Here is a 27,427-nt window from a genome sequence, read left to right as displayed (position 1 = left end):
AGCGGACGGACATTGTTCCGGGTCTTCGGTATTTGGCGGAGATGTTAGTGAAGGCGAAGAAGTGGGCGAACTAGAGGTAAAACAGGCAGATTCCTCCTCTATTTACAAACTCCTGGGGATAGAATAGAATAGAATAGAATAGAATAGAATGCCTTTATTGTCACTATACAGGTGTAAAGTGAGATACAGAGCATCTCCTACTCAGTGTAAAACAAACATACTGGGGGGGGGGGGGGGGGGCAGTTCTGCAGCGCTATGTACATATGGAAAGTAAGTGTTATATACAAATTATTGCACAATATTGTTACAGGTCTGCAGCGCTAAGTACATATGGACAGTAAGTGTTATGTACAAATTATTGCACAGTATTGTTACAGTTCTGCAGCGCTATGTTCATATGGACAGTAATGTTATGTATATACAATTTATTGCACATGGAATTTGGTATCAATAGATAGTGGTGGTCAATGGAGGAAGTGGGAAGTGGGGGGCTGTGTTATCGGTGCATGTGTGAGTTCAGGGTGGTTATTGCTTTGGGGAAGAAATTGCTTTTGAGTCTGTGGGTTTTTGTTTTAATGCACCTGTAGCGCTTCCCTGAGGGAAGCAGTCTGAACATGTTGAAGCCATGGTGGGAGCTGTTCTTGATGATGTTTGCTGCCCTACTGAGGCAGCGGGAGGAATAAATGTCCATCATGGAGGGGAGAGGACAGCCGATGATCTTCTGTGCTGTCTTTACCACACTCTGAAGCCTCACTCTATCCGCCTTGGTGCAGCTGCCATACCATACCATGATGCAGTAGGTTAGCAGGCTCTCAATGGACGAGCGGTAGAAGGTCAGCAGCAGGTCGGAGTTCAGTTTGTACTTCCTGAGGACTCTCAGGAAGTGCAGCCGCTGTTGGGCCTTCTTGATGACCTTTGAGATATTTTCCGCCCAGGAGATGTCATCAGAGATGAGGACACCAAGGAACCGGAAGGTGTGGACCCTCTCCACACACTCCCTGTTGATGTAGAGGGGGGCCAACTCGGTGCTGTGTCTCCTGAAGTCGACAATGAGCTCTTTGGTTTTCCTGGTGTTCAGGGACAGGTTGTTTTCTGAACACCATGCTGCCAACTTCAGGACTTCCTCTCTGTACTCTGCCTCGTCTCCCTTCGAAATGAGTCAGACTACCGTGGTGTCATCAGCAAACTTGATGATGAGAGTGTTATTGTGGGTCGGACTGCAGTCATGGGTGTACGAGAATACAGGAGGGGGCTCAGCACACAGCCCTGTGGGGAGCCGGTGCTCAGTGTGAGATTGGAGGAGAGATGAGGGCCGAGTCTCACAGTCTGGGGCCGGTTTGTGAGGAAATCCTTTATCCAGGCACATGTGAGAGGAGGGAGGCCAAGAGTGACTAGTTTGTTGATGAGGATGTCCGGGATGATTGTATTAAAGGCTGAGCTGTAGTCCACAAAGAGCATTCGGACGTATCTCTTCCGCTGCTCTAGGTGACTCAGCACAGCGTGGAGGGCTGTGGCGATGGCGTCTTCTGTGGATATGTTTGCACGGTATGCAAACTGGTGGGGGTCGAATTCTGGGGGGAGGTGATCCTTTATGTGCTGAAGGAGTAGTCTCTCAAAGCATTTCATGATTACCGGTGTGAGGGCCACAGGGCGGTAATCATTTAAGCTGGAGATGGGAGACTTCTTCGGTACTGGGATGATTGTGGCTGATTTTAGACAGGACGGGATGGCTGCCTGTTCCAGTGAGAGGTTGAAGAGTCTGGTGAAGATGAGGCTGAGCTGGTGTGCGCATGTTCTTAGTACTTTGCCAGGTACTCCGTCTGGACCGGCCGCCTTCCTGGGGTTCACTCTCCTGGATGCAACAAGTGGGCGTGGTGCGTCAACTACCAGAACCGACGTCGACGAATTTTTAGAGTCGAGCCGTCGACATCATCGACACTTCGCTACAGCCCTAGCCGTAACAGATCATTGCACTAGAGAAAACCATATAATGGACTGGGACAACACAAGGATCATAAACACAGAACAACAGAAATACAAAAGATGGATAAAGGAAGCCGTAGAGATTAGGAGACGTGGATGCAGGACCATGAACAGAGACAATGAGGCCTACACATTGGATTGTGCATGGGTCTGCATCATCGATGAGGGGAGAGAGGGCAGCAGAGGGCGACAACGTCCTCTGCTGCCCGCAGATAAATGGAGTAGGAAGTGACGCCACCATCAGTGTCAGCTCTGAGGAAATTTGCAGCCGTGAACGATACTGTCAGCAAGGTAAAAAGAAACCTTTTCTGTGTTTTAAAAAGAACCAACAATGCAGTTACACAGAATTACAGTTTAGAGCTAAAGGAGAAGACAAAGTTACAGCGCAGATTACAGTGGAGATGACGCATGATAAGAAACAATTCATTTAAAGGCTGATGAGTACATTAGGGTTTTTAGTGTTGTTTTAAACAACACTGGGGTTGGGGCAGATATGTGGTCCTGGGGAAGCTGATTCCATATGTGAGCAGCATAGTAACTAAATGCATCTCCACCATGTTTTGTTCCTACCCGAAGTTCTACCAGCTGATTGTTTCCAAGGGATCTCAGAGCCCTATTGGGTGTTTATACAGGAATGAGATCGGGCATGTATTTTGGTCTCATGCCATTGAGTGATTTATAAACTAGTAGACGCACTTTGAAATCTATTCTGTAGTTTACTGGTAACCAGTGTAGGGATCTATAAACAGGAGTGATGTGCTCCGTTCTCTTGGTTCTTGTTAAGACTCTAGCAGCAGCATTCTGAACAAGCTGCAGTTGCTTCACAGCTTTTTTGGGAAGACCAGTTAGGAGACCATTGCAGTAGTCCAACCGACTAGAAATAAAAGCATGAATAAGTTTCTCTAAGTCTGGTCTGGACATGAGACCCCTGGCTCTTGATATTTGATGAAGGTGATAAAACACTGATTTAGTTATAGCCTTAATATGTCCAGAGAAGTTCAGGTCAGAGTCAATGATAACACTAATATTTCTAATCTGGGTCTTGTCTTTATTCCCCTGGAGTCTAGCTGAGCAATAACATCCATTCTATTCTTCTTGTTGCCAAAGACAATAACTTCAGTATTGTCTTTTTTAGTTGAAGGAAGTTTGACTGTTTTTAGTCGTTTACTTGCTCTAAGCGCTGACAGGGTGAGTCCAGGGGATGATAGTCACTAGGTGACAGGGCTAGGTAGATCTGGGTGTCATCAGCATAGCTATGATAGGCAATGTTGTTATTAAGTATGACCTGACTCAGGGGACGCATTTAAAGATTAAAGAGTAGTGGTCCTAGAATTGAGCCTTGGGGGACCCCACATGTCATGGTGATCCGCTTTGATTGGTTCTCCCTAATAGAGACAACATAGCCCCTGTCTTTGCGATAGGATTGGAACCAGCCAAGCACTGTGCCTGATAGGCCCACCCAGTTTGTGAGTCTGTCCAGAAGGATGTTATGGTCCACACTATCAAAGCTGCATTGAGGTCAGGCATCATCAGGACAGATGCTTTACCTGAATCAGTGTTGAGACAAATGTCGTTTAATAACTTGTTCAGTGCAGTCTCTGTGCTGTGGTGCTGTCTAAAGCCTGACTGAAGACCGTCCATAATGTTATTTGACTCTAAATAGTTGTTTATTTGGATCATTACCGCCTTTTGAATGATGTTTCAATCAGAAGGAGATTAGAGACCAGTCGGTAGTTGTTCAACACTGAGGGATCTAGTTTCCTCAACTTTAGAAGGGGTTTCACAGCAGCAGTTTTCAGTGGTTTAGGAAGTAGACCTGATGTTAAAGAGCAGTTAACAATTTCCAGTACCTCAGCTTTTAGGCAACTAAAACATTTTTAAAGAAGTTTGTGGGCAGGCTCTCCAGACAACAGGTAGAGGAGTTTAGGGTCTTTACTATGTCATTCAGTGTTTTAGTACTAGTCAGGGTGAAAGTTGGCATTCTGGCCAGGTTGTTGCTGTGTGGCTGTGTCAGTGGTCTGGTTGTGTTAGTTGATTTAAAGGAATGAGTGGCTAATCTAATGTTTGTGATTTTTTTCATTGAAGAAGGATGCAAACTCATCACATTTGGTCTGACATATGAAGTCCGGGGCTAACTGTGCTTTGAGATTAGTTCATAGCCGTGGTGCTGTGCCACGTATGAGCCAATGTGGGGAAAGCACTGTTGTTGCATTGTTTGGAAAAAATAACCTTAACATAACTATTTGAGATATTTAGCATTTATTTAAATACATTTATTAAATCTGGCCATAGGGTAAGTAGCAGCTATGTTGCGGGAGAGGAGATTGTGTGGTGACGTTCAGGGTTTTTCCTGGTTCAAATTGAGGCAGAGGTGGTACCATCCTGACCATGGGCCAGCACATACATAATCCGTGCATTCAAATGCCTCACTTCTTTAAAGGCAACATATTTTTTCGTTAAGTGTTTCTAATCTAAGCTTCTGTTGATTAATTGAATATTCCATTTGACAATGTTTCAAGTGAAACAAAACTGGTTGCTACTAAAAAATATGAAATAAAACAACAAAATTATCAGGCTGAAATAACAGACTCTTATTATAAAAGGCTAAATAATATGCATTAGATTGGTGTTTAGTTCCCTTTTTCCCATCTGATATTTATAGTTAAAATATTTTGAAATATTTGGCCTACATTTCAGGTTTGTATTAATAACACTCATCTTAGTCAAAATAACACATAAATATATCCAGTAAAACATAATGCATTTCATAAACATTGGAAATGGTAATAACATTTAATTTCTGCTGTTAACAATGTAATGGTGGTACTGTATGTCTATTATGTATGGGTTGACAATAATCCAGTTTAAATTATGTTCAAAGATAGAAGCATTTGTGATTTATATACTACAACGGCTTGCTGTACATCCTGCTCCTGTGTGTGGAGCAGACTTGTATCTGTAATGTGACTCACATCTGCAGCGGTTCTTTTTTATTTTTATTTATTATTTTTTTTTCCCGTGTCCTGTCTGGCTGTGAAGCAAACAGAATTGATGTCTGAATGCTGGTGACAGGCCTTCCAGATTTACTCTCAGGTGGAGCATCAAAGTGTCTGCTTTTAATGTCACGCCTGATACTTAAAACTTTATTGTCATTTTTTTAATGCTTTTTAATTCCGACCAGACACGGACACAGAGGTGAACGAGAAAGGAAGAGACAAAAAGTGGGGGTTCCACAAAAATAAACAGTAATGAACAAGAGTCTGCTTCTAGACCAAGCCCCCACAATGCGGCTCAAAAATTGAAGCAATCCCGGAAGTACCAAAAATTGCAGTTCCACCCTCATCTGCTGGGGGCTGGTGTCAGAAGCGTGCAAATCCTCATTGACCCCTGTCATGATCTGCCCCGGCCTCCCTGACTGTGTCGCTCCTGCCTTAATTAGTCCTATTGTTCTCACCTGCCCCTCGTTAATATGCCCATGTGTTCCTAATTCTCCCTGTGTATTTATACCTCCCGTCTTGTACTTGTCTTCGTTGGATCATTGAATGTGCATGTCCTCGTTTTGTCCTGTCGCTCCCGGTTACTATTAAATCCATTTTTGTCTCATCCGTGCCTGCTCTCCTGCCTCCTGAACCCTCCACCACACATGGTCTGCCATCTCCACCCTCACCTTATGACAGACTCCCATGTTAAAAATACCAATTTCACAGCAGAAATAAACATGTTTACAGCCTGGTACCAAAACAGGTTTTTGGTTTAAATTATCTAGTTTACACTCATGACAACTCTGAGGGGGGTGAATTTTTTTCTCACTCTTCTATTTAAGTGTATTAAAAGCCTAAAATTGTTTATAATTAATGAGCATACGACCCACGGGACCGCCGTCTCAGACCCACGTGACCACGGAGCTAGCTCTGTGTAAAGGCCTCAGTAGAGCCTCGGTCTGGCCTGGAAACTGTTCCGGGATTTTGAGTCTCTGTGTTTGTGTATTCTTTTTTGGATATTATTTGTGCAATTGCTGGACAAAATGACTTGCTGTGGCATTAATTGCAATAATAGGGCATCCAAGGAGTCTCCACTTCATTTTTGTCCGTAAGTAAAATTATATTTATGTATTTTAGGTCACTGCCGAGCTGAGCTTAGATTTGAACATGTACTGCTTAACCATGAAATTTAAACATAATAGGGTAAAAACTAGTGCATTTAACATAATGCTGCACTTTAGAAAATGGGTTGAAATATAACATGTTGGTGGAGCTGGGTTCCGACTTTCGGCTTGTGGAGCACTTCTCCCCTCCCCGCAGCTCGGCGCATCTGTCTGATCGCAGCTTCTGTCTGCTGCGCGGGCTGCCGGCTTGTGAAGCTCTGGATGGAAACCGATGTTTTCCACCCGTTCTCCCCTCCTCGCAGCTCGGCGCATCTCTGTCTGATCGCGGCTTCTGTCTGCTGTGCGGGCTTCCGGCCGGTTCTCCCCTCCCCGCAGCTCGGCGCATCTGTCTGATCGCGGCTTCTGTCTGCTGCGTGGGCTGCCGGCTTGTGGAGCTCTGGGATGGAAACCTTTCCACCTGGTTCTCCCCAGCGGCAGCTCTGCGCATCTCAGATCGCAGCGGCGCTTGTCTGTTGTGCGGCTGCCCACCATAGCCTTAAGACATGTGTTGAACGTGCCCAAGTCCATACTTATGAGAACACCATGTGACCACCTGTGTGTGTACACGTGCTTGTTTATGTAAGGTTTCTCTATAGGAGCGTCCAATGGAGTGTGAAGGGCCACACTCCTAAAGATGTGCAGGAGAAGGAGGGAGCTCCATGTCCCAGAGATCCAGGAGCTTCCAGAGAGCACAGGAACCCCAGGGAGACTGCGACCAGAAAAGCCCCCATCCCCCTCGAGAGGCTCAGAGGATTGCCCCGGGGGGCCACAACCAGCAGCCGGCAGAGTCCCGGAAGATATCGGCGGCAAGCCCGCAGGCCCGCCTGCAGCCTCCCACCCCCTAGCCGGCCGAGCCCGGGACCCAGCGACCGGGGACCCAGGGGTGACCACCCCCGCCGGGGACCCAGCAGAGCCCAGGGACCCAGACCCCACCAGGCAGCCACCGGGATTGGTCAGGCATCGCCAAAAATCTTAAACTCCCTGACCCGGGAGCCACGACCCAGGCAGACCAAGGCACCGCACCCCACACCAAGTGTGGTAGGGAGAGTGGAGACGAAGATCTATATCATCAAAAGAAGCCTCAGGAAAAGGGAGGAGTCAAAGGCCCCACCTGACATACACAGTCATACACAAACACAGTCACACACTCCCTCCCTCATGCTCGCACACACACATTCAACCAACTACTTACAAAAATGCACGCCGGACACCCACTCATGCTCCCCATACACACCCTATTAAATCTGGTCCCGGTATTGCTGCACATGGGGCACAACCATTACCGGTTCCCAGAGTTCAGCCCTTTCTGCTGGGGTGCTGATGAGCAGGCTCCCCCGCCCAACGCTGAGCACAGAAACCCACCACCCCAGACCCCAACCGGAAGGCCGGATCTCCCTCCTAGCCTCCTGCCCCAGGAAGCCAAGTGACAACAAAGGTGTGCTAAGACTCCTAGTCTCCCTCTGCCTGCTCCAATATGGTGTTAGTGAGTGTTGATGCGGTGTATTCCATGGCTGTGGTGAGCGGGCAGTGCGGGCATCATCTTGCCTATGCCAGCCGATGCCACCACACCACCCCACTTGCACCCACAGCCCTCAGTGTCTAAGTGCAGTTTAAAATTGGAATTCGGCACCGGCACTTGGGATGAGGCTGAGAAATCCCCCTGCCAAATGCCGCTGAATGTGCTCACTCCCAAGGCCCTAAGTGTGTGTTTGCGTGGAATGTCGTTGGTGGAAGTGTTTAAGGTGCAAATAAAATTGGGGGGCAGGTTGCCACAGGAATGCGGAAATGGGGTCCATACCCACACTCCTTGACTTGTCCACACCCCAAGGTCCTATGTGCATGTTTGTTTGATAATGTGAGGGAGCAGGAGGAGAGAAATGTGTGGGGATGGGGAGGAATGGCTGATTGGGCTTAGCCCTCCAGGGAGCAGCTCCCCCACTGGCCCCAATAGGCACCTCTGTTGTCAAAATGCCGCCCAGGGCATGGAGACCCCAGCCCATCCTGCCAGGGCCCAAAGCAGCAGCATCACAGAGCCTCACGGAGTCCGAGGGCACCAACCCAGCCCCACCCCAGCAGAATATCTACGCCCATCCCTGCATTTGCACAAGTTCCGGATTATAAAATACATAGGATATCCAGGTAAGGTTGGGTCCTCCCCCTCCTGGACTTCCCCCTCCCCTTTGATGGGACAGCAGAGAAACCAAGGTCTACCTGAGGCCCCTGAACCCGAGTCGGGCGCTGCTGCATGTTCCTGCTTTCTCCCCGGCAGCATACATGTCGGGACCTGACCCCCAAAGCTCTGCCCAGATACCCCCACAGGGCCGGCCACCCCCACACCCCGAGCCCCCAGGCCCCCACCCAGACCCGCCCAGGGGTACTGCAGCTGCCGGCAATGACCCATGGCCACCGCCAAGACCTCCAATGGGTCCCACTCACAACTGCCAGTAGTCCACCTCCCGAGGAAGCCCAAGCACCTCCAGAGGGGGGCAATGGCCCCCCAGTCCCAGACACCCCCCAGTGAACCCACCTCCAGGGAACGTCCAGATACTCCAAACTCAGACCCTCCACCCCCTCACCCACATCATCCCGCAGGACAATATCAATGGTCCCCCGTCATCGCTATGTGATGGAACCGATCCAAGGAGCCCAGAGAGATTGATTTGAAGTGGAAGCAGAGGCTATATCAAGTGTAATATGATCTAACAAAAGATTTCTATACTGGTTGATGCAAAGAGTATCTCTATTTGTCCAATTCAAGAGGATAGCTTTCTTAGCGATGCATATGGCAGTCAGAACCACGTGAACCAAAGATGTTTCAATTGGGACATCGTCCAGGTTTCCCAGTAAACAAAGAGAGGGGGCGGTTGGGATATGACATTTCAGACACTTTGACAGGTCTTCACATCCTCTACCCCAAAATTCCTGGACAGGTGGACAGGACCACAGTGCGTGAATGTAATTGTCAGGAATGATGTTTGTGCAGTGTGTAACTGCAGCGGTTCTGATCCATAGCGCTGCAGGATGCAGAATAAACAGGATGGTGGGGACTTTTCATCCGATTGTAGAGTTGTCTTTCTTAGTTTTACGATCATCATATATTTTTCTGTGCGCCACTTGATAGTGGGACTGCTACCCATTAGCTTTAGCATTAGCCAATCTGTGTGTAGCTGCACTTTTGATCCCAAACTATAGACCGATTCTGCCTATGTGCCATTGCTGGTTCCTTTATTTTCCTCAGCTGCATCCAGATGACCATTCTGTGCGCCAGTAAAAAGCATTTTTCTTACACGTAACTTACTTCTGTTCAATAAAGTTCTGGGGAAAATAGTAATTCAAAGTTGTTGCACCAGTGCTACGTTTAAAAATAGACAGAAACGCACAGACAGTTTTTTTTCTTCGCACTGTACAGCCCTGCTCTCATATGGAAGAGCCTGGGGGAAACCAGAATGCTAATTACATTTTCCCTGTTAAAGCTGACAGTGTTGTCACCCCATAAATATAAATGCAAAAGAATGTATATATAGCTTAATATTAAATAATGTACATTGTACCAGTTCCTTGCATTGGTGTATTCTTACTAAACGATCAATTGATGCTTTGACGGCAGGAAACAAAAAACAAGAATCTTCTTCCGGGGTTCCATTCCTAAAGCGTAAAGTGACTTAAGCTGGCTTCAGTAACAACTCTTTATGCTCAACGTACTTCTATTTTTGGATTGTTTTTTCTATATGTAATGTTTTGAAGCAAGGTTCCATGGTGTAAAGGTCATCACATCTGTCTTACACACAGAAGGTTCTGGGTTCAATCCCCAGTGGAACCACTAAAGAGATTGCTAAGTTGTGCTCATGCACCTTTTCATTCCATATTTGAGTAAACTGGTAGGACTTTTTCAATCAGAGATGACAATTCCATATTTCTGCTTTCAGGATCTCTGCTAGTGATGCTTAAGTTCTTGAATTTAGATGTAGAACACATTGAATTTTGAAAGATGTCAAATATTTTCTGTCAAACTATTATGTAAAAATATTAGTCAGTTTTTCATTTATTGCAACAAACTTGATACTTGAAAAGCCACATTGATGGTTCCATAGTGTAGTGGTCATCATGTCTGCCTCACACGCGGAAGGTCCTGGGTTCAAACCCTAGTGGAACCACAGTAATCTTGATTGTTTGACTACAGTTCAGTTATTAGAACATATTCAAGGGCAGTCTGTAAGTGTTTCCTGTTAAAGCTGATGGTGACATATTCTTCAAACATAGGGATTTCTTGAACTCGATAGAATCCTAAACTCGATAGAATCCTAAATGGAAGACCATTTAGGATTCTATCGAGTTCAAGAAATCCCTATGTTTGAAGAATACAGGTGCTGGCCAGTAAATTAGAATATCATCAAAAGGTTGAAAATATTTCAGTAATTCCATTCAAAACGTGAAACATGTACATTATATTCATGCAATGCACACAGACCAATGTATTTCCAATGTTCATTACATTTAAATTTGATATTCATAAGTGACAACTAATGAAAACTCCAAATTTGGTATCTCAAAAAATTAGAATATTCTGAAAAGGCTGAATATAGAAGACACCTGCTGCCACTCTAATCAGCTGATTTACTCAAAACACCTGCAAAGGCCTTGTTGAGGGTCTGACCTCATGAGGAAATTACTATGCAGTGATTTTCTACAAAATGACTGTGCTTAAATTGCTCTGAAAAGCAAATAATCACATCAGCGCCAAGAAACTTCATTTCCCATGATGCTTTGCACACGGAAGCATTGGGATGATGTCACCGCCTAGTACCAGAAACACGTTCTGCGCATGTGCGGGAAGCCGTGGAGCTTTTCCCGCGAACTAAGACCATAAATCTTCAGCAGAGACAAAGAAACCTCGTTCTTTTGCCCAGGATACCTGGCGGTAAGGACACGCTTGTCAACGCTCCGACAACTTGAGCACGCGGAAGCTCTAAGTGCCAAGTTGAGCCCACGCAACCGCTGGAAACTACACTCAACTCCATCGGGACCTGACTGGGAACGAGCGGAGCTCCATTCAGCTCTCAGAGACGCTGTAAGTTGTCAAACTCAGCACAAAAGAAACTTCGTTCTCTTTGTGTCCAGCCGTGGAGAAACACACGTGGAGCCAAACAACGGAGAAAGCATCAAACCGACGGATGACGCTGAAAACTGCGGAGAAAAACGGAGAACCGTCAAATCATAACAGCGGGGACGCCTTGCTGCTTCATCTGGTGATCAGAAAACTCTTTTTTTTCTCTCCTTTTCTTCTCCCGTTTCCTCTATAGTCCAGAATAAGCAATAAAACCGCGCTATTGCTTAAAAAGTAGCTTCGTGTTTTCCTCTTTCGCTCCCAATTCGTCCTTCGGGTCATTTTGAAAGAATAAACTGCTTATTGATCATCGCTAATATCTTTAGTCGTCAGCTCTGGCCAGGCTGCCGACTCCTTTTAGATTAAACAATTTACAAGTGACCCTTTTGTTGTTTGTTAACTTTTGAAGTGTTTGAGTTAAGTTTTACTGTGATTCTAAGCCACTAAGTGTTCGGGAAAGTAGAAAACTTTACACATCCAGGTCTCCTGTTGAATGCGAGGGGAGGGGCAGAGCCCCACACACACTCACAGCTCACTCCCCCCCCACCTACTCTGGGGAAACAAAGACCCATTCATCTCACACACACACACACACACACACTCACTCACACACACCACACAAACACCTTGAACATTATTTTGAATATACATTCTTTTAGTATATCACATGGTTATTATTCATTTATGCCACTGTTTATTCATTTGACAAATTGTTAATTAAACGTTATAAAATTCAGATTTTCGTCTCCAGTAGCTTTGTTGTGTCGAAGAGAAGTCTCTGCTCCAAGGATTCTACGAACTTCAAGAAAGACTGATAAGAGTTTTGGATTCAATTTTTCCCCGGTAAAAGGGGAATGGTGCCCCGTATATCTAAGAATATCTTAATTAATTAATAAATCAGTAAATATTCCCATATTTACAGAATTTATTGAAGAATCCAAAAGTAAGTTGAAGCTTACTAATTGTTCGCTCCTAATAACCCCAACATTTATTGGTGCGGCCGTGTGAGGCTTGGATACACAGAGATTTCTATCCGGCACAAACAAACAAATAAATCCAAAGAGCTTGAATTAAAAATAATCAGTTGTTCAGCCTTGAACCAGCAACAGAGTGGTGCTGATTTCGCTGAGCAGGAAGCTGCATCGAACTCTCACCAGTAACTCAGTGCTTCTTTAAAGGTGCAACGTGTAAATTAATTCTGGTTGACCTTTTAGGTTAAAAATTCAGTTTTCCTTAAAGGTGCAACGTGTAATTAATTCTGGCTAACCTTTTAGTTTAAAATTCAGCTTTTCCTTAAAGGTGCAACGTGTAATTAATTCTGGCTAACCTTTTAGGTTAAAATTTCAGCTTTTCCTTAAAGGTGCAACGTGTAATTAATTCTGGCTAACCTTTTAGGTTAAAATTCAGTTTTTCCTTAAAGGTGCAACGTGTAATTAATTCTGGCTAACCTTTTAGGTTAAAATTCAGTTCCTCATTAAAGGTGCAGCGTGTAAGTAATTCTGACTAACCCTTTTAGGCTAAAATTAACTGCTAATTTAGCGACTTTAACTCACAGTGGCTATTATAACTAACTGAAACCTTCACTCAAAGACTGATAACACCCTGTTTGCTAATATTCTGAAGGAATAACTAGCATATTTAACACTGCAAGTGTTGTAAGACGTTGCTACGGCAACGCACCAGCTTTTGCTAAAATACTGAAAGGAATAGTATTTTAAGCGTCAGTCACGGCATTCCGTGCAATCTTAAAACGCTAAAACCTGTGCGCACAAAGGTTAATTTAGTGTTTTTCTGCTACAAAGCTAGCAGTTGCTGCCAAAGGTGCAGCTTGAGCTATCTGCAGAAGCTCTACTAGGCTATTTTTGGTTCGGTTGTTAAATGGAGGGACAGAGTAGTGAACTGACCAACTCCCAGCAACCAGGTGGCGCTGCGGCTCACGACTATGAACCTGGCCTACTTTCTGGACAAATATTGTCCAAACTGGTCGCGGTTGCTCGAGAACCCGACTACCCTTCTAGGGATTTCACTGAAGAACAGCGTAGCGACGAGCTAGAAGCTGTAATTGATCAAATAGAAAACCTGGATGGTACAAAACCAATCCAGGTTCACTTAGCTAAGTTAGCCTTGATCCTCTATCAGAGAGAACTCCAACATGATCGAGAGATCATGAAGCTCCAGAGCATGCTAGCTGAAAGGCAGCAAAATGGAAGGCAGAAGGATGACGAGGAGGAAGACAGCACCGATTCTGGGGAAGATGGGGAGGAGACCCCGCCCCCCTCTGCTGATGACAACAGACAGTGGGAAGGGGGGAAACACCAGGACTCTCTGGACGGACGCACGCCGCAGGGGAGAGATGAAGCTCATCTGTTCCAACCTTCGGCCCCGTTCCCTACACACACTATAGGGCATTCAGGACCACCTAGGGGCCGAGAGCAGTTCGCCCTCGAATCCCAGGTTGGACCACCACCCTCATCTTCACGGCCTTCTCAATCAGTGAGAAGTCGACCAGCTGAGCGGCACCTCTATTTAGACCGCTCCCCCAGTCCACGAAGGGTGCAAGGTGCCGATTGGGGTTATGCACCCCAACCTGCACCTCAACCATCCACCCATCCTAGCTACTCCGGTATTCGGCATGCCGATAACCAGCTGCATAACCAAGCATCATACGCCAGTCCGTACCCGGACAGAGCGTATTACGCAGAAGCCCCAGTTGAAAGACGCAGGCTGCACTACGCAGACGTGCCCCGGGAGGAGGACCTCCCAAGACACCCACGTGACGTGCCAGCAGCCCGCCACAACATGCCGGACCCCGATTTGGGCCCCAGGAGTCAACATTGGGAGCCCAGAGCACACCAGCGATATCCAGCACCCTCTGAGACAGACCGTGGGTCAGAGTCAGAGGATGACGCGCCGTACCGTGAGTCAGGGCTCCGTGTACGTCAAATTGAATCGCTAGCTAAAGACATAGAACGCTTTGATCCTAACACCAATGAATCCAATGTCGACGATTATCTCAGGGAGATAGAACGTTGTCTGCTTGATCTTCCAGCACCCTCTTCAAGGGAAAAGCTCAAGCTAATTTGGAAAACCACATCTAGAACGGTGCACGGTTTCATGGAAACTCTACCACCTGACATTCGAGATCGGTACTCCTCGCTCTGCCGAGCGTTGAGAGATGAATACGCCACGTATGCAGACTCTGCGTCTGCTACAATGGGGGCCTTCTCCATCAAACACGGGAGGAACGAACCCCCCAGAGAGTATTATCGCAGACTCAAAAGTGCTTATTTCCAAGGTCGAAACGGCCCTGGGCTCGAGGAAGACCCTGCCTTCAGATCCCTGTTCATTCACAACCTGCACGAGTGTGTTCGCTTCGAAGTCTCAATGTTTTGTCGGATGAAGAAACTGACAACTCAGGAGATTAGCAGATACGCTCAACAGGCTTGGGAAGCCGGCGGAAAGCCCCAAAAGCCTGACGCACATCACCACGTCATGCACCTAGCTCCCGACGCCGAGCCGCGTTTGGAGCTCGAAGGCACAGAAGCTCCACCCACTAAGCCAAAATCTGCTAAACCTAGACCTGCTAAACCACGAAAGCAGTCCCAATCTCCTCAACAGGGGAAGGGGGGTGCTGATTGGCCGCCTAGGTCTGGACAATCAGACAGGAAGTGGCCCAACCAAAACCAACGGCAGGCAGGTCGGAACAGTGGAAGGTTTAAGGAGCGCCGCCAACAGGTAAGTCCCGAACGCAAGTCCGCAGGTGAGTACTTGACCAAAGCCGACCTCCAGGAGATGTTTCAGCAGTTCCTAGCTAAACAGAAGGAACAGCTGAGATCTGCAGATGAGACCCCTGCACCAAAGTCTTCTTCTAAGAAGCCAGACCCAGAGCCAACGTCCGCATGACTAGGCGTGGCTCAACCTCCCAGCGTGGCCAGGACCTACCTGATCAGCTGGGGAAACACTACTGGTAGATCACAGGAGTCTCCTGAAATCTACCCCCCAGAGAAACCTGATACTAAATTTCTGAAGTTCCTTGGTGACTTAACAAACCATGATCATGCTCGCCGTTTGTACTGTAGCACCAACGTAGGTGGGTGCATACAGGTTGATGCTCTGCTGGATACCGGCTCAGAAATCACCCTGATGTGCTCCACACTGTTACATCGCGTGTCTGACACCATGCGGTCGCTCGGGAAACCAGTCAGGTAGAACCCTGTGACCTGAAAATCACCAGCTACACCCAGACCCGGGAGTGTATCACTCACCGGGCGTGGCTGGATATCACCTTCCAAGACATGACTCTGGTTCACCCGTTTTATGTCTGCCAGCTAGACACTGAACCACTTCTCGTTGGTCAGGACCTGCTTGAACGTCTAGCTCCCCTCATCGACTGCCAGAAGGGTCAACTGTGGGCCCAGGTGGAAACACCTAAGCCCTGGAACCCGGATAGCAGCCGACCATCCTCCATTCTTGAAGTCAGCATAAGTGAGCAGCAAAACCCTTGTTCCAAGGTCATGCCCCTCCCTACAGCTCCCACAGACGATGTCCGCCTGCAAAGGCATGAAACCGCTCCTGGAACTCCGTTCCGCACACATTCATCTTTTCTCTGCTCGCTGAAGAACGTCAGCCTGCAGCCATATGCACCACACATAGTTGGTGGTCTTACCATCAACTGCACCCACATCTCAGATGCTCGCCTTGCTCTTTGGTCTGAAAAGTCAGCCATCAGCCAGCAGACGTTTGAACACCTGCGTCAGAAGGACCCCCTTCTGGTCAGTGTGAAACGTAGCCATCGGCTCTTGTCACCTACTTGGCCGCAGAGGCTCCTGAAAGCGCCAGAGGTCTGCTCTCTGACTATCCAACTTGGAGCAAGACAGCTCACACATACATTCAGCATCATACCACAGCTTGATCCACCTGCACTCATCGGAGCAGATCTGCTGGTTCGACTCGGTGCCCAGCTGGACACTTGCAATCAAGTCCTTTGGGCCCGAGCCACACCATCCTCTGAGCCTCGCTCAGAAGGCCCTGAACACTTGCTGTCCGGTCAGACCATTCCACAGGCCTGCCGTGCAGTGGTTGAGGCCAGCACGGTTCTGCCCCCACAGGTCAAAGGAGTGCCTGTTCGTCTGACCCTGATGAAGCATCAGAAGCTGCCAGGCACACAGGCCTTCTTCCAGCCATCACCACACTTCTTGGAGCTCAACTTAGCCGTCTGTGGCACGCCACTCTTGGAGCTGAACAATCGTTCTGCGTACTTGTTGGTCGAAAATCCGACCCAGAGTCCTATCCACCTGCCGGCAGGAAAGCCCTTGGGCATGCTGATAGATAGCTCATTCCATGACTTCGAACTTTCAGTCCCCGTGATCGGACAACTTCCGTTGTTCTTGAATGACAGACAGGTTGGTGCAGACACATTCAGTACTTTCCCTTCACAAATGATTACCATCAAGCGGCATGAAGCCCTTCCTGAGGAACCCATTTGCAGTGCAACCTTAGATACTGACGGCGGTCAGTGTCTAACGGTTTTTGCAATAAATACTCAACCCTCTGAGTCACCGGTTGAAAGCCCGGAACACCAGAGACCCTCCTCCTCTGAACCTTATGACGGCTTCGAGGCCGAAGTCAGCCAGCAGCTTGACAAAGCGGATGCGCTGGAGTCAGAGGAGCAGAGAGCAGCGCTTAGAAGCCTGTTCTATGAGTTTCAGTCCATCTTATCCAGGGACTCCCTGGACTGTGGACTCACAAACCTGCACACGGTTCGCATTCCGACGAACCCGAATGCCCCTCCTACTTTTGTACGTCAGTACAAGATTCCCCTCGCTGCTTATGAGTCGATCCAGGAGATCCTCGATCAGCTGAAGGAGAAAAACATCATCAGAGAGTGTAACTCCACTTACAACTCTCCCATCTGGCCGGTTCTGAAACCGACTGGGAAATGGCGTCTCACCATAGACTATCGTGCACTGAACAAACAAGTACCTCTCTCCAGGTGGCCTATGATCCATTTAGATCAGGAGCTAGCCAGAGTCAGAGATGCTCGTTTCTTCTCTACGGTTGACGTAGCCAACGGCTTCTGGACCATGAAGGTTGAGCCGGCGGACCAGTATAAACTGGCTTTCTCCTTTGGAAATCGCCAATATACTTGGAACCGCTGCCCCTTTGGCTACTCTAACTCACCTGCCGAGTTCAACATCTTCCTCCACAAAGCCATGTCAGATGCTGCTTCCAGAGGGAACCTCATATATGTCGATGACATCTTGATGAGGAGTCGAACCTTCGAGGAGCACCTGGTTGAGCTCCGTCATGTGCTGCAACAGCTCGCTGACGCCGGAGCTAAATTGGCGATTCTCAAGGGACAGTGGTGTCGAACCAAAGTGGAGTATGTTGGACTGCTGGTTGGCCCTAATGGAGTCGAGCCCCAAGCGGGACGCATTAGAGCCATTCAGGACATCAAAGCCCCAGCTAATCTGACTGAACTCAGGAGCTTCCTCGGAGTCTGCAACTACTCCAGACAGTTCATTGAGGAGTACGCTGAAACAGCGAGGCCCCTCACTGAGCTGCTTCGGAACGACACACCTTTCGTGTGGGACAGACCCCAAGAACTCTCCTTCCAGTTCCTAAAACAGAAGTTGGCGTCCGCACCCTGTCTGGCTTACCCAGACAAGGATAAAGAGTTCTACATAGAGGCGACTTTCTCCTCTCACTGCCTGAGCGCTGCTTTGAAGCAGAAACACGACCAGGACATGAGAGTTGTGGCATACGCCAGCAAGCCTCTGAGCAAGGTGGAACTCCAGTTCTCAGACTGTGAGAGAGCCCTCCTCTCTACAGTCTGGGCTGTCGAACACTTTCGTAGTTACATCGGTGGACAGAAAGTGATCATTGAAACGTGTCATCAGCCTGTCACCTTCCTAAACAGCCAGCGTCTGCGCGAAGGAAGAGTGTCAAACAGCCGCATTGCGACGTGGATGATGGTGCTCCAAGGATACAACATTGAGGTCAAGTATGGTCAGAACACCAAGCTAGCGCTAGGACAAGGGCTAGCAGGCTGCCAGCACTGTGACTCTGACTCCGTCATGGGCCCCCTGGACACACCTGCCGCAGTCTACCCAACCGCATACAATCATCGCTACTTTGATGAGAATGTTTGCCAAGGGCTTCCGAAAGTTTACACTGACGGATGTGCCTACCTTCACGAAGGCCAGCTCCGTGCCGGGGTTGGAGTCGTTTGGGTGGACTGTGACACTAAGCAACCAAATCACTACCGGTTGGGCCAAAAGTCTAGTCAGTACGCCGAAATTGCTGCAGTGTTGATAACCCTCCAGCAGGCGGCAGCCTTGGACATCACTCAAATCGTCCTTTGCTCAGATTCAAACTACGCTAGACACAGCTTCATCTCTCACTTCCCCATGTGGAAGGAGAATCACATGAAAAACGCCAGGAACAGAGACGTGAAACACTCGGAGTTATTCCTAGCGTGTGATCTGCTCACCACTGAGAAAGGCATAATGGTCTACTGGAAAAAGGTCAAAGGTCACTCCAGGACCATAGGTCCGGAGAAAGATGGTAATGACGAAGCTGACCGCCTTGCTAAGCTCGGTGCTGACCAGGGAACCTGCTGGGAATTCAAAGACGAGTGGCTTCCTCCCAAGGCCGTTCACGAGGTCTGTGCGATTACTCGTCGCCATGCTAAACAGGCAGACGAACCTCAGAACATTGGGGTACCCGTGTTTCTAGGCAGACAACCACATGACGCGGACCTAGTCACCATGCAGGAACAAGATCCTGACCTGAAGCTCATCCGCGAGCTTCTCCAAAAGGGCCCGATGTCTAAACAACCATCACCACCTATTGGTGCAAGCCAAGATTTGGTAAACCTGCATCGTCAACTCGCGCACCTGAAACTACAAAACGATTTGTTAGTTTACATGCGTGACGATCACAGCCCACCACGCTGGGTTGTTCCACTCGACCACAGAGGAGTGATGCTTGCCTACGCCCACGACACTCCGGTTGGAGGTCACCGCGGAGCAAAAGCTACCCTCGCGTCACTGACAGAAGTAGCATATTGGCCGTCGATGTCCAAGGACGTACACAGCTATGTCCAAGGCTGCCTCATCTGTGCCCAGTTTCAACCCTCCCAGCCGCTTGCTAGAGCACCACTGCAACGCAGGGGAATAACCTTCCCTTGGTCCCACCTGCAGATCGACTGGGTTGGACCGGTTCCCAAATCGGCAAGAGGAAACAAATATATGCTAACTGTAACTTGCAGTTTCACAAAGTGGGTGGAATGCCTTCCAGCGCCAAACGATACAGCTGTCACAACCGCTGTACTGCTGATTAACCACGTTTTCAGTCGATGGGGACTTCCACTCTGCATTGACTCTGACCGAGGAACTCATTTCACATCCAGTGTAATGACGTCCCTGTTTGAACTTCTGGGAGTGGAAGTGAGATTCCACCTCCCCTATCACCCACAGTCATCCGGACAGGTCGAACGGATGAACCGCACGGTCGTCTCTATGCTCAAAAAGTACGTCTGCTCCACTGGGAAGGACTGGGACGTCAAGCTCCCTCTGGTCCTGATGGCCATACGGTCCACTCCACAGCGATCCACGGGGGTTACGCCCTTTGAGATGATGACCGGCAGACTGATGACTCTACCACTGCACCTCCTGTATCACCCAGAGGATGTCAGTGTTGCCACTGCCTATACCGCCCATCAGTATGTGGCAGACTTGAAAACACACCTCAGAGCTACGTTCGCGCACGCTCAGAAGAAACTGGAGACCAACGTAGAAGGCGCTAAAGCCTACTACGACCAAAAGACAACCAGCCGCGAATACGAGGTGGGTGACAAAGTATTCTACTTTCGGTTCGCCCAACCGGCACGCAAACCTAAAAAGTTCCTGCCCTGCTGGTCAGGACCATTTGAGATCGTGGCAAAACTCTCTCCAGTTGCATACAGGTTACGCATCACCAAAGCGAGACAGGAGCCTGTCTACAAATGGGTGCATGCAAACCAAATCAAACCCTACGTCAAACCATCCCCGCGGGTACAGAGACCAGACTCCCCGCAGGAGGTAGACGTAGTCGCTACATAGTTCTATGCATGGAAATGGAAAAGGGGGGAAGTGCACGTTTAACCCACTAACATGTACTAACCGACAAAGAACCAAGCCCCCCCCCCCCCCCCCCCCCCCCCCCCGCCGTCACTTTCACTAACGAAGAGAAACTCCTTCCTAGACCGCTAACAGGATGTACCTACTAAAACCTTACAGGGTACTCTGGTACCTACACTAGGCTCTGATTAATGGATCTCTACGTGCAATCAAGACTTTGTCTGAAACCATACCTCAGGATATTGTGTACACATGAGTGGTGAGAGATTTGATGTAGGACCTGCTCAGGGAAGTAAGTTCCACGCTGGACAGCTTGGTTGAAAGTCGTATTTCCCCGTACTTGGTACCACTGGGCCTGCTCAAAGTTAGCTTGACAGCTGCTACCCCTCTACTGTGCACCTTTCACAAATCCACCTAGCGTACAGCCTAGGTAGTGCAATTCCCATTCACGTTGATGCAGAAAATTAGAACTCGGTTTCCTGTTACATGTTCCCATAATTGTGACACCTCACATCTATAGGTTTAAGTCGATGCTGAACTTTGGTATTTGAAAGGACGGTAGGCATTTCCACTTTGAACTAGAAACCTGGCACTCCATCACCTCAACCTCGAACAGCATGATTCGGAGATTGAGATCATGGACGCTTTCCAGGGTTATAACTTTGCCTTCGATTTAGAAATTGACCAACAATTGCTGATTGAAGGAACCAAATTTGTTAAGTTCACACAAACCCCGCGTGAACTTACTTTGACGCCCAAGACGCTACATTGACACAGATTATACCACCTTAATCTGCACATTGGTCGCCCTGGGGATGGAATGGCTCATCACGGCCGCGATAGCTTATTCCGCCTACAGGCGTGTTAAGAAACTCCAAGATAAGATGCACTTGCTCACCTACGGTGTGCCTCGTGACCGCGTTCTGGGAGACTCCAAGCGTGAATGTACCACACCTGTCTAAAGGGGGTGAGCAACGTTTTCTTTATTATTTTGTAACCCTAAGAGTAGTTCTCATTTTAGTCTACCTCACATATTTATCTGAGTGTTGCATTATGTCACATTCTTTATAAGCTACACACTGAATGTATGACCTAAGAATGTATTTTATGAGACCTCAAGGTTGCTATGAATTTTCTTGGATGTTATATGTTACATGTTTTTTTTTTTGGGTTTTCTGTATTTTTGTTTCTTACTTGGTCACATATTGACTAGTGGTTATGTGCCGGCCCAGCTCAGTCTGTCAATGACTCTGTCTGACGCACCAGCACATTGTAGTACCTCTTAGTTTTATGGTCCTTGTTTTAGCCCAAAGACTGTCCTGATCCACCCTTTGGACCAAAAAGGGGGGAATCTTGGGACCACATAGGTCAATGCGCGTTTGCGAACTATGGCCCTCGTACATCACCGCGTGCTCCATAAACTGAACTGTATGGCCGGCGGTGAGATGCCTTTGTGTCCCTTCGTGGAGTTAACCGCCCACCGACCTTCCTCCTTCTACACTACTACCTCTCGCATGGACGACATCATCATTGCGTACCACCTGCGTGAGTGGCTTCTTCTCGTTATGCGCGTTGGGGACTATCCCGTTTCCTATCCTCTTTGTGCCTGACCAGGATCAAAGACCAAAGGCGCCAGGATCCAAGACAAAGACCAAAGACAAAGGCGTCCAAGGAGACCAACGTCCTAAGGGACAAACCCACCTGTGCTTCCGACAATCAAGTCGACCTACGTTCATGAGGAACAAACCCATCTGTGCTTCCGACGATCGAGCTTTGGGCGTGATCCCCGAAACCAAAAGGGGGAATGTTGAGGGTCTGACCTCATGAGGAAATTACTATGCAGTGATTTTCTCCAAAATGACAGTGCTTAAATTGCTCTGAAAAGCAAATAATCACATCAGCGCCAAGAAACTTCATTTCCCATGATGCTTTGCACACGGAAGCATTGGGATGATGTCACCGCCTAGTACCAGAAACACGTTCTGCGCATGTGCGGGAAGCCGTGGAGCTTTTCCCGCGAACTAAGACCATAAATCTTCAGCAGAGACAAAGAAACCTCGTTCTTTTGCCCAGGATACCTGGCGGTAAGGACACGCTTGTCAACGCTCCGACAACTTGAGCACGCGGAAGCTCTAAGTGCCAAGTTGAGCCCACGCAACCGCTGGAAACTACACTCAACTCCATCGGGACCTGACTGGGAACGAGCGGAGCTCCATTCAGCTCTCAGAGACGCTGTAAGTTGTCAAACTCAGCACAAAAGAAACTTCGTTCTCTTTGTGTCCAGCCGTGGAGAAACACACGTGGAGCCAAACAACGGAGAAAGCATCAAACCGACGGATGACGCTGAAAACTGCGGAGAAAAACGGAGAACCGTCAAATCATAACAGCGGGGACGCCTTGCTGCTTCATCTGGTGATCAGAAAACTCTTTTTTTTCTCTCCTTTTCTTCTCCCGTTTCCTCTATAGTCCAGAATAAGCAATAAAACCGCGCTATTGCTTAAAAAGTAGCTTCGTGTTTTCCTCTTTCGCTCCCAATTCGTCCTTCGGGTCATTTTGAAAGAATAAACTGCTTATTGATCATCGCTAATATCTTTAGTCGTCAGCTCTGGCCAGGCTGCCGACTCCTTTTAGATTAAACAATTTACAAGTGACCCTTTTGTTGTTTGTTAACTTTTGAAGTGTTTGAGTTAAGTTTTACTGTGATTCTAAGCCACTAAGTGTTCGGGAAAGTAGAAAACTTTACACATCCAGGTCTCCTGTTGAATGCGAGGGGAGGGGCAGAGCCCCACACACACTCACAGCTCACTCCCCCCCCACCTACTCTGGGGAAACAAAGACCCATTCATCTCACACACACACACACACACTCACTCACACACACCACACAAACACCTTGAACATTATTTTGAATATACATTCTTTTAGTATATCACATGGTTATTATTCATTTATGCCACTGTTTATTCATTTGACAAATTGTTAATTAAACGTTATAAAATTCAGATTTTCGTCTCCAGTAGCTTTGTTGTGTCGAAGAGAAGTCTCTGCTCCAAGGATTCTACGAACTTCAAGAAAGACTGATAAGAGTTTTGGATTCAATTTTTCCCCGGTAAAAGGGGAATGGTGCCCCGTATATCTAAGAATATCTTAATTAATTAATAAATCAGTAAATATTCCCATATTTACAGAATTTATTGAAGAATCCAAAAGTAAGTTGAAGCTTACTAATTGTTCGCTCCTAATAACCCCAACAGCCTTTAAAAGGTCCCTCAGTCTTGTTTTGAAGGCACCACAATCATGGGGAAGACTTCTGACTTAACAGCTGTCCAAAAGACAATCATTGACACCTTGCACAAGGAGGGCAAGACACAAAAGGTGATTGCTAAAGAAGCTGGCTGTTCGCAGAGCTCTGTGTCCAAGCACATTAACAGACAGGCGAAGGGACGGAAAAAATGTGGTAGAAAAAAGTGTACAAGCTCTAGGGATAACCGCACCCTGCAGAGAATTGTGACGACAAACCCATTCAAAAATGTGGGGGAGATCCACAAAGAGTGGACTGCAGCTGGAGTCAGCGCTTCAAGAACCACCACGAGGAGACTCATGAAAGACATGGGATTCAGGTGTCGCATTCCGTGTGTCAAGCCACTCTTGAACAAGAAACAGCGCAAGAAGCGTCTCGCCTGGGCCAAGGACAAAAAGGACTGGACTGATGCTGAGTGGTCCAAAGTTATGTTTTCTGATGAAAGCAAGTTCTGCATTTCCTTTGGAAATCAAGGACCCAGAGTCTGGAGGAAGAGCGGAGAAGCACAGAATCCACGTTGCATGAGGTCCAGTGTAAAGTTTCCACCGTCAGTGATGGTGTGGGGTGCCATGTCATCTGCCGGTGTTGGCCCACTCTGTTTCCTGAGGTCCAGGGTCAATGCAGCCGTCTACCAGGAAGTTTTAGAGCACTTCATGCTTCCTGCTGCTGACCAACTTTATGGGGATGCAGACTTCACCTTTCAACAGGACTTGGCACCTGCACACAGTGCCAAAACCACCAGCACCTGGTTCAAGGACCATGGTATCCCTGTCCTTGATTGGCCAGCAAACTCGCCTGACCTTAACCCCATAGAAAATCTATGGGGTATTGTGAAGCGGAGGATGCAATACGCTAGACCCAACAATGCAGAGGAGCTGAAGACGACTATCAGAGCAGCCTGGGCTCTCATAACACCTGAGCAGTGCCACAGACTGATCGAGTCCATGCCACGCCGCATTACTGCAGTTATTGAGGCAAAAGGAGCCCCGACTAAGTATTGAGTGCTATACATGCACATTCTTTTCATGTTCATTCTTTTCAGTTGGCCAACATTAGAGAAACAAACATTTTTTCATTGGCCTTTAGAATATTCTAATTTTCTGAGATACCAGATTTGATGTTTTCATTGGTTGTCACCTATAAATATCAAATTTAAATGTAATAAACATCGGAAATACATTGGTCTGTGTGCATTGCATGAATATAATGTACAAGTTTCACGTTTTGAATGGAATTACTGAAATATTTTCAACCTTTTGATGATATTCTAATTTACTGGCCAGCACCTGTATGTCACCATCAGCTACATACTGCCCTTGAATATGTTCTAATAACTGAACTGTAGCCAAACAGTCAAGATTTCTGTGGTTCCACTGGGGTTTGAACCCAGGACCTTCCGCGTGTGAGGAAAACGTGATGACCACTACACTATGAAACCATCAATTCAACTTTTCCAGTATCAGGTTTGCTGCAATAAATGAAAAACTGACTAATATTTTTACATAATAGTTTGACAGAAAATATTTGACATCTTTCAAAATTCAATGTGGTCTATATCTAAAGTGAAGAACTTACGCACCACTAGCAGAGATCCTGAAAGCTGAATTATGGAATTGTCATCTCTGATTGAAAAAGTCCTACCAGTTTACTCAAATATGGAATGAAAAGGTGCATGAGCACAACTTAGCAATTTCTTTAGTGGTTCCACTGGGGATTGAACCCAGAACCTTCTGTGTGTAAGACAGATGTGATGACCTTTACACCATGGAACCTTGCTTCAAAATATTATATATAGAAGGAACAATCCAAAAATAGAAGTACGTTGAGCATAAAGAGTTGTTACTGAAGCCAGCTTAAGTCACTTTACGCTTTAGGAATGGAACCCCAGAAGAAGTCTCTTGTTTTTTGTTTCCTGCCCTCAAAACATCAATTGATCACTTTAGTAAGAATACACCAGTGCAAGGAACTGGTACAATGTACATTATTTAAAATTAAGCTATATATACATTCTTTTGCATTTATATTTATGGGGTGACAACACTTTCAAAAAACGATTCCATCCTGGGAAATGTCTTTGGTTCTTTTGTAATTCCATTAGTGACTTTCGTCATGTTGAATGAGAAGATCATATTGGATTCTATCGAGTTCAAGAAATCCCTAGGTTTGAAGAATATGTCACCATCAGCTTTAACAGGAAACATTTGCAAACTGCCCTTGAATATGTTCTAATAACTGAACTGTGGCCAAACAATCAAGATTACTGAGGTTCCACTGGGGTTTGAACCCAGGACCTTCCGCGTGTGAGGCAGATGTGATAACCACTACACTATGGAACCATCAATTGAACTTTTCCAGTATCAGGTTTGTTGCATTAAATGAAAACTGACTATGTGATATGTTTAATTAATAGTTTGACAGAAAATATTTGACATCTTTCAAAATTCAATGTGGTCTACATCTAAAGTCAAGAACTTATGCATCACTAGCAGAGATCCTGAAAGCAGAAATATGGAATTGTCATCTCTGATTGAAAAAGTCCTACCAGTTTACTCAAATATGGAATGAAAAAGTGCATGAGCACAACTTAGGAATCTCTTTAGAGGTTCCACTGGGGATTGAACCCAGAACATTCTGTGTGTAAGACAGATGTGATGACCATTACACCATGAAACCTTGCTTCAAACTTGCTTCAAAACATTTTATATAGAAGGAACAATCCAAAAAGAGAAGTACGTTGAGCATAAAGAGTTGTTACTGAAGCCAGCTTAAGTCACTTGATGCTTTAGGAATGGAACCCCAGAAGAAGTCTCTTGTTTTTTGTTTCCTGCCCTCAAAACATCAATTGATCACTTTAGTAAGAATACAAAAATGCAAGGAACTGGTACAATGTACATTATTTAAAATTAAGCTATATATACATACTTTTGCATTTATATTTATGGGGTGTCAACACTGTCAAAAATGTATTCCATCCTTGGAAATGTATTTGGTTCTTTTGTAACTCCATTAGTGACTTTCGTCTTGATGAATGAGAAGACCATTTAGGATTCTATCGAGTTCAAGAAATCCCTATGTTTGAAGAATATGTCACCATCAGCTTTAACAGGAAATACTTACAGACTGCCCTTGAATATGTCCTAATAACTGAACTGTAGCCAAACAATCAAGATTACTGTGGTTCCACTGGGGTTTGAACCCAGGACCTTCCGCATGTGAGGCAGACGTGATGACCGCTACACTATGGAACCATCAATGTCTCTTTTCCAGTATCAGGTTTGTTGCAATAAATGAAAAACTGACTAATATTTTTACATAATAGTTTGACAGAAAATATTTGACATCTTTCAAAATTGAATGTGGTCTACATCTAAAGTGAAGAACTTACGCATCACTAGCAGAGATCCTGAAAGCTGAATTATGGAATTGTCATCTCTGATTGAAAAAGTCCTACCAGTTTACTCAAATATGGAATGAAAAAGTGCACGAGAACAACTTATCAATCTCTTTAGTGGTTCAACTGGGGATTGAACCCAGAGCCTTCTGTGTGTTAGACAGATGTGATGACCATTACACCATGGAACCTTGCTTCAAAACATTTTATATAGAAGGAACAATCCAAAAAGAGAAGTACGTTGAGCATAAAGAGTTGTTACTGAAGCCAGCTTAAGTCACTTTACGCTTTAGGAATGGAGCCACGGAAGAAGTCTCTTGTTTTTTGTTTCCTGCCCTCAAAACATCAATTGATCACTTTAGTAAGAATACACCAATGCAAG

The 27,427-nt window shown here is 46.7% G+C and overlaps 8 non-coding genes across 8 annotated transcripts; 2 read left to right on the top strand and 6 right to left on the bottom strand.

Annotated features, from left to right (window-relative positions):
- Positions 1-9,874: 9,874 nt before the first annotated feature.
- Positions 9,875-9,947, top strand: trnav-uac (transfer RNA valine (anticodon UAC)). The gene has a single exon. It is a non-coding gene; the product is annotated as a tRNA-Val (tRNA).
- A 261-nt stretch (positions 9,948-10,208) lies between these two features.
- On the top strand, positions 10,209-10,281 carry trnav-cac (transfer RNA valine (anticodon CAC)). The gene has a single exon. It is a non-coding gene; the product is annotated as a tRNA-Val (tRNA).
- A 14,738-nt stretch (positions 10,282-25,019) lies between these two features.
- trnav-cac (transfer RNA valine (anticodon CAC)) lies at positions 25,020-25,092 on the bottom strand. Its single transcript has one exon. It is a non-coding gene; the product is annotated as a tRNA-Val (tRNA).
- Positions 25,093-25,353: 261 nt separating this feature from the next.
- Positions 25,354-25,426, bottom strand: trnav-uac (transfer RNA valine (anticodon UAC)). Its single transcript has one exon. It is a non-coding gene; the product is annotated as a tRNA-Val (tRNA).
- Positions 25,427-25,917: 491 nt separating this feature from the next.
- trnav-cac (transfer RNA valine (anticodon CAC)) lies at positions 25,918-25,990 on the bottom strand. Its single transcript has one exon. It is a non-coding gene; the product is annotated as a tRNA-Val (tRNA).
- Positions 25,991-26,254: 264 nt separating this feature from the next.
- On the bottom strand, positions 26,255-26,327 carry trnav-uac (transfer RNA valine (anticodon UAC)). The gene has a single exon. It is a non-coding gene; the product is annotated as a tRNA-Val (tRNA).
- Positions 26,328-26,829: 502 nt separating this feature from the next.
- trnav-cac (transfer RNA valine (anticodon CAC)) lies at positions 26,830-26,902 on the bottom strand. The gene has a single exon. It is a non-coding gene; the product is annotated as a tRNA-Val (tRNA).
- A 261-nt stretch (positions 26,903-27,163) lies between these two features.
- Positions 27,164-27,236, bottom strand: trnav-aac (transfer RNA valine (anticodon AAC)). The gene has a single exon. It is a non-coding gene; the product is annotated as a tRNA-Val (tRNA).
- Between the last annotated feature and the right edge of the window lie 191 nt (positions 27,237-27,427).

Source organism: Nothobranchius furzeri, chromosome 14 (assembly GCF_043380555.1).
Source record: "Nothobranchius furzeri strain GRZ-AD chromosome 14, NfurGRZ-RIMD1, whole genome shotgun sequence".
Taxonomy (NCBI): Eukaryota; Metazoa; Chordata; class Actinopteri; order Cyprinodontiformes; family Nothobranchiidae; genus Nothobranchius; species Nothobranchius furzeri.
This window is presented reverse-complemented; position numbering and strand designations above follow the sequence as displayed.